We start from the raw sequence: 6,734 nt of genomic DNA, 5'->3' as shown, positions 1-6,734 counted from the left end.
GGCTCTGGAAGCCTAACCCGGCGTGATACTGTGCAAAAAGCCGCTGCTGAGCTCCAGCTGGAAGTGTAAAAAAAACCGGGCTGGTTAAAAAAAAGAACCGGGCGACCCTGTAAAATTGCTTAGCCGGGGCTCTGGAAGCCTAACACGGCGTGATCTTGTCCAAAAACCCGCTGCTGAGCTCCAGCTGGAAGTGTAAAAAGAACCGGGCTGGTTAAAAAAAAGAACCGGGCGGGCCGGTAAAATTGCTTAGCCGGGGCTCTGGAAGCCTAACACGGCGTGATCTTGTCCAAAAAGCCGCTCGTGAGCTCCAGCTGGAAGTGTAAAAAGAACCGGGCTGGTTCAAAAAAAGAACCGGGCGGCCCGGTAGAATTGCTTAGCCGAGGTCCTGGAAGCCTAACCCGGCGTGATCTTGCGCAAAAAGCCGCTGCTGAGCTCCAGCTGGAAGTGTAAAAAGAACCAGGCTGGTTCAAAAAAAGAACCGGGCGGCCCGGTAAAATTGCTTAGCCGGGGTCCTGGAAGCCTAACGCGGCGTGATCTTGCCCGAAAGTCGGCCTCTATACTTCCATATTAGGTACCAGGCGCTCAGAGCCAACTTGGCAAAAAATTTCTAAGTGCCCACGGCTCTGCGGGGATTGTGCGTCCGACCCGCGCCGGTTCTCCAGCCGGCCTAAAATAACGCAAAACCAGCCTCTCCCCCTGGAGCTCACAGCCAAAGGCGAAACTTTTCTAAGTGCCTACGGCTCTGCGGGCTTTTGAGTCCGCCCCGCGCCGGTTCGTCGGTCGGCCTCAAAAAGCGAAAAATCAGCCTCTCTCCCTGGAGCTCGACTCGAGTTGATCATTATACATGAAGAAATAACCAATTTCATCGTTTGGTTTATGTTTTACACGCGTTTTAAATTTTATTGCCGAAATCGCTTTTTCTCGCCGAGATAAGCACGTTTTCTGAAATGCCGCTCTCCCGTCACTCTGGTTAAAGTGTTATGAAAAAAAAGGCTGTTGGGGGCTAGGGAGTATCGAGTTGATCATTATGCATGAAGAAATAACCAATTTCATCGTTTGGTTTATGTTTTACACGCCTTTTAAATTTTATTGCCGAAATCGCTTTTTCTCGCCGAGATAAGCACGTTTTCTGAAATGCCGCTCTCCCGTCACTCTGGTTAAAGTGTTATGGGAAAAAAAGGCTGTTGGGGGCTAGGGAGTATCGAGTTGATCATTATACATGAAGAAATAACCAATTTCATCGTTTGGTTTATGTTTTACACGCGTTTTAAATTTTATTGCCGAAATCGCTTTTTCTCGCCGAGATAAGCACGTTTTCTGAAATGCCGCTCTCCCGTCACTCTGGTTAAAGTGTTATGAAAAAAAGGCTGTTGGGGGCTAGGGAGTATCGAGTTGATCATTATACATAAAAAATAACCAATTTCATCGTTTGGTTTATGTTTTACACGCGTTTTAAATTTTATTGCCGAAATCGCTTTTTCTCGCCGAGATAAGCACGTTTTCTGAAATGCCGCTCTCCCGTCACTCTGGTTAAAGTGTTATGAAAAAAAAAGGCTGTTGGGGGCTAGGGAGTATCGAGTTGATCATTATACATGAAGAAATAACCAATTTCATCGTTTGGTTTATGTTTTACACGCGTTTTAAATTGTATTGCCGAAATCGCTTTTTCTCGCCGAGATAAGCACGTTTTCTGAAATGCCGCTCTCCCGTCACTCTGGTTAAAGTGTTATGAAAAAAAAGGCTGTTGGGGGCTAGGGAGTATCGAGTTGATCATTATACATGAAGAAATAACCAATTTCATCGTTTGGTTTATGTTTTACACGCGTTTTAAATTTTATTGCCGAAATCGCTTTTTCTCGCCGAGATAAGCACGTTTTCTGAAATGCCGCTCTCCCGTCACTCTGGTTAAAGTGTTATGAAAAAAAAGGCTGTTGGGGGCTAGGGAGTATCGAGTTGATCATTATACATGAAGAAATAACCAATTTCATCGTTTGGTTTATGTTTTACACGCGTTTTAAATTTTATTGCCGAAATCGCTTTTTTCTCGCCGAGATAAGCACGTTTTCTGAAATGCCGCTCTCCCGTCACTCTGGTTAAAGTGTTATGAAAAAAAAGGCTGTTGGGGGCTAGGGAGTATCGAGTTGATCATTATACATGAAGAAATAACCAATTTCATCGTTTGGTTTATGTTTTACACGCGTTTTAAATTTTATTGCCGAAATCGCTTTTTCTCGCCGAGATAAGCAGGTTTTCTGAAATGCCGCTCTCCCGTCACTCTGGTTAAAGTGTTATGAAAAAAAAGGCTGTTGGGGGCTAGGGAGTATCGAGTTGATCATTATACATGAAGAAATAACCAATTTCATCGTTTGGTTTATGTTTTACACGCGTTTTAAATTTTATTGCCGAAATCGCTTTTTCTCGCCGAGATAAGCACGTTTTCTGAAATGCCGCTCTCCCGTCACTCTGGTTAAAGTGTTATGAAAAAAAAGGCTGTTGGGGGCTAGGGAGTATCGAGTTGATCATTATACATGAAGAAATAACCAATTTCATCGTTTGGTTTATGTTTTACACGCGTTTTAAATTTTATTGCCGAAATCGCTTTTTCTCGCCGAGATAAGCACGTTTTCTGAAATGCCGCTCTCCCGTCACTCTGGTTAAAGTGTTATGAAAAAAAAGGCTGTTGGGGGCTAGGGAGTATCGAGTTGATCATTATACATGAAGAAATAACCAATTTCATCGTTTGATTTATGTTTTACACGCGTTTTAAATTTTATTGCCGAAATCGCTTTTTCTCGCCGAGATAAGCACGTTTTCTGAAATGCCGCTCTCCCGTCACTCTGGTTAAAGTGTTATGAAAAAAAAGGCTGTTGGGGGCTAGGGAGTATCGAGTTGATCATTATACATGAAGAAATAACCAATTTCATCGTTTGGTTTATGTTTTACACGATGCTGAGCTCCAGCTGGAAGTGTAAAAAGAACCGGGCTGGTTAAAAAAAGAACCGGGCGACCCGGTAAAATTGCTTAGCCGGGGCTCTGGAAGCCTAACACGGCGTGATCTTGTCCAAAAAGCCGCTCCTGAGCTCCAGCTGGAAGTGTAAAAAGAACCGGGCTGGTTAAAAAAAAGAACCGGGCGACCCGGTAAAATTGCTTAGCCGGGGCTCTGGAAGCCTAACACGGCGTGATCTTGTCCAAAAAGCCGCTGCTGAGCTCCAGCTGGAAGTGTAAAAAGAACCGGGCTGGTTAAAAAAAAGAACCGGGCGGCCCGGTAAAATTGCTTAGCCGGGGCTCTGGAAGCCTAACCCGGCGTGATACTGTGCAAAAAGCCGCTGCTGAGCTCCAGCTGGAAGTGTAAAAAAAACCGGGCTGGTTAAAAAAAAGAACCGGGCGACCCTGTAAAATTGCTTAGCCGGGGCTCTGGAAGCCTAACACGGCGTGATCTTGTCCAAAAACCCGCTGCTGAGCTCCAGCTGGAAGTGTAAAAAGAACCGGGCTGGTTAAAAAAAAGAACCGGGCGGGCCGGTAAAATTGCTTAGCCGGGGCTCTGGAAGCCTAACACGGCGTGATCTTGTCCAAAAAGCCGCTCGTGAGCTCCAGCTGGAAGTGTAAAAAGAACCGGGCTGGTTCAAAAAAAGAACCGGGCGGCCCGGTAGAATTGCTTAGCCGAGGTCCTGGAAGCCTAACCCGGCGTGATCTTGCGCAAAAAGCCGCTGCTGAGCTCCAGCTGGAAGTGTAAAAAGAACCAGGCTGGTTCAAAAAAAGAACCGGGCGGCCCGGTAAAATTGCTTAGCCGGGGTCCTGGAAGCCTAACGCGGCGTGATCTTGCCCGAAAGTCGGCCTCTATACTTCCATATTAGGTACCAGGCGCTCAGAGCCAACTTGGCTTGAATTTTCTAAGTGCCCACGGCTCTGCGGGGATTGTGCGTCCGACCCGCGCCGGTTCTCCAGCCGGCCTAAAATAACGCAAAACCAGCCTCTCCCCCTGGAGCTCACAGCCAAAGGCGAAACTTTTCTAAGTGCCTACGGCTCTGCGGGCTTTTGAGTCCGCCCTGCGCCGGTTCGTCGGTCGGCCTCAAAAAGCGAAAAATCAGCCTCTCTCCCTGGAGCTCGACTCGAGTTGATCATTATACATGAAGAAATAACCAATTTCATCGTTTGGTTTATGTTTTACACGCGTTTTAAATTTTATTGCCGAAATCGCTTTTTCTCGCCGAGATAAGCACGTTTTCTGAAATGCCGCTCTCCCGTCACTCTGGTTAAAGTGTTATGAAAAAAAAGGCTGTTGGGGGCTAGGGAGTATCGAGTTGATCATTATGCATGAAGAAATAACCAATTTCATCGTTTGGTTTATGTTTTACACGCGTTTTAAATTTTATTGCCGAAATCGCTTTTTCTCGCCGAGATAAGCACGTTTTCTGAAATGCCGCTCTCCCGTCACTCTGGTTAAAGTGTTATGGAAAAAAAAGGCTGTTGGGGGCTAGGAGTATCGAGTTGATCATTATACATGAAGAAATAACCAATTTCATCGTTTGGTTTATGTTTTACACGCGTTTTAAATTTTATTGCCGAAATCGCTTTTTCTCGCCGAGATAAGCACGTTTTCTGAAATGCCGCTCTCCCGTCACTCTGGTTAAAGTGTTATGAAAAAAAAGGCTGTTGGGGGCTAGGGAGTATCGAGTTGATCATTATACATGAAGAAATAACCAATTTCATCGTTTGGTTTATGTTTTACACGCGTTTTAAATTTTATTGCCGAAATCGCTTTTTCTCGCCGAGATAAGCACGTTTTCTGAAATGCCGCTCTCCCGTCACTCTGGTTAAAGTGTTATGAAAAAAAAGGCTGTTGGGGGCTAGGGAGTATCGAGTTGATCATTATACATGAAGAAATAACCAATTTCATCGTTTGGTTAATGTTTTACACGCGTTTTAAATTTTATTGCCGAAATCGCTTTTTCTCGCCGAGATAAGCACGTTTTCTGAAATGCCGCTCTCCCGTCACTCTGGTTAAAGTGTTATGAAAAAAAAGGCTGTTGGGGGCTAGGGAGTATCGAGTTGATCATTATACATGAAGAAATAACCAATTTCATCGTTTGGTTTATGTTTTACACGCGTTTTAAATTTTATTGCCGAAATCGCTTTTACTCGCCGAGATAAGCACGTTTTCTGAAATGCCGCTCTCCCGTCACTCTGGTTAAAGTGTTATGAAAAAAAAGGCTGTTGGGGGCTAGGGAGTATCGAGTTGATCATTATACATGAAGAAATAACCAATTTCATCGTTTGGTTTATGTTTTACACGCGTTTTAAATTTTATTGCCGAAATCGCTTTTTCTCGCCGAGATAAGCACGTTTTCTGAAATGCCGCTCTCCCGTCACTCTGGTTAAAGTGTTATGAAAAAAAAGGCTGTTGGGGGCTAGGGAGTATCGAGTTGATCATTATACATGAAGAAATAACCAATTTCATCGTTTGGTTTATGTTTTACACGCGTTTTAAATTTTATTGCCAAAATCGCTTTTTCTCGCCGAGATAAGCACGTTTTCTGAAATGCCGCTCTCCCGTCACTCTGGTTAAAGTGTTATGAAAAAAAAGGCTGTTGGGGGCTAGGGAGTATCGAGTTGATCATTATACATGAAGAAATAACCAATTTCATCGTTTGGTTTATGTTTTACACGCGTTTTAAATTTTATTGCCGAAATCGCTTTTTCTCGCCGAGATAAGCACGTTTTCTGAAATGCCGCTCTCCCGTCACTCTGGTTAAAGTGTTATGAAAAAAAAGGCTGTTGGGGGCTAGGGAGTATCGAGTTGATCATTATACATGAAGAAATAACCAATTTCATCGTTTGGTTTATGTTTTACACGCGTTTTAAATTTTATTGCCGAAATCGCTTTTTCTCGCCGAGATAAGCACGTTTTCTGAAATGCCGCTCTCCCGTCACTCTGGTTAAAGTGTTATGAAAAAAAAGGCTGTTGGGGGCTAGGGAGTATCGAGTTGATCATTATACATGAAGAAATAACCAATTTCATCGTTTGGTTTATGTTTTACACGCGTTTTAAATTTTATTGCCGAAATCGCTTTTTCTCGCCGAGATAAGCACGTTTTCTGAAATGCCGCTCTCCCGTCACTCTGGTTAAAGTGTTATGAAAAAAATGGCTGTTGGGGGCTAGGGAATATCGAGTTGATCATTATACATGAAGAAATAACCAATTTCATCGTTTGGTTTATGTTTTACACGCGTTTTAAATTTTATTGCCGAAATCGCTTTTTCTCGCCGAGATAAGCACGTTTTCTGAAATGCCGCTCTCCCGTCACTCTGGTTAAAGTGTTATGAAAAAAAAGGCTGTTGGGGGCTAGGGAGTATCGAGTTGATCATTATACATGAAGAAATAACCAATTTCATCGTTTGGTTAATGTTTTACACGCGTTTTAAATTTTATTGCCGAAATCGCTTTTTCTCGCCGAGATAAGCACGTTTTCTGAAATGCCGCTCTCCCGTCACTCTGGTTAAAGTGTTATGAAAAAAAAGGCTGTTGGGGGCTAGGGAGTATCGAGTTGATCATTATACATGAAGAAATAACCAATTTCATCGTTTGGTTTATGTTTTACACGCGTTTTAAATTTTATTGCCGAAATCGCTTTTTCTCGCCGAGATAAGCACGTTTTCTGAAATGCCGCTCTCCCGTCACTCTGGTTAAAGTGTTATGAAAAAAAAGGCTGTTGGGGGCTAGGGAGTATCGAGTT

This window comes from Syngnathus leptorhynchus, unplaced genomic scaffold (genome assembly GCF_054491065.1).
Source record: "Syngnathus leptorhynchus isolate UIUO unplaced genomic scaffold, UIUO_Slep HiC_scaffold_213, whole genome shotgun sequence".
NCBI classification, from domain to species: Eukaryota; Metazoa; Chordata; class Actinopteri; order Syngnathiformes; family Syngnathidae; genus Syngnathus; species Syngnathus leptorhynchus.
Note: the sequence above shows the minus strand (reverse complement) of the source record.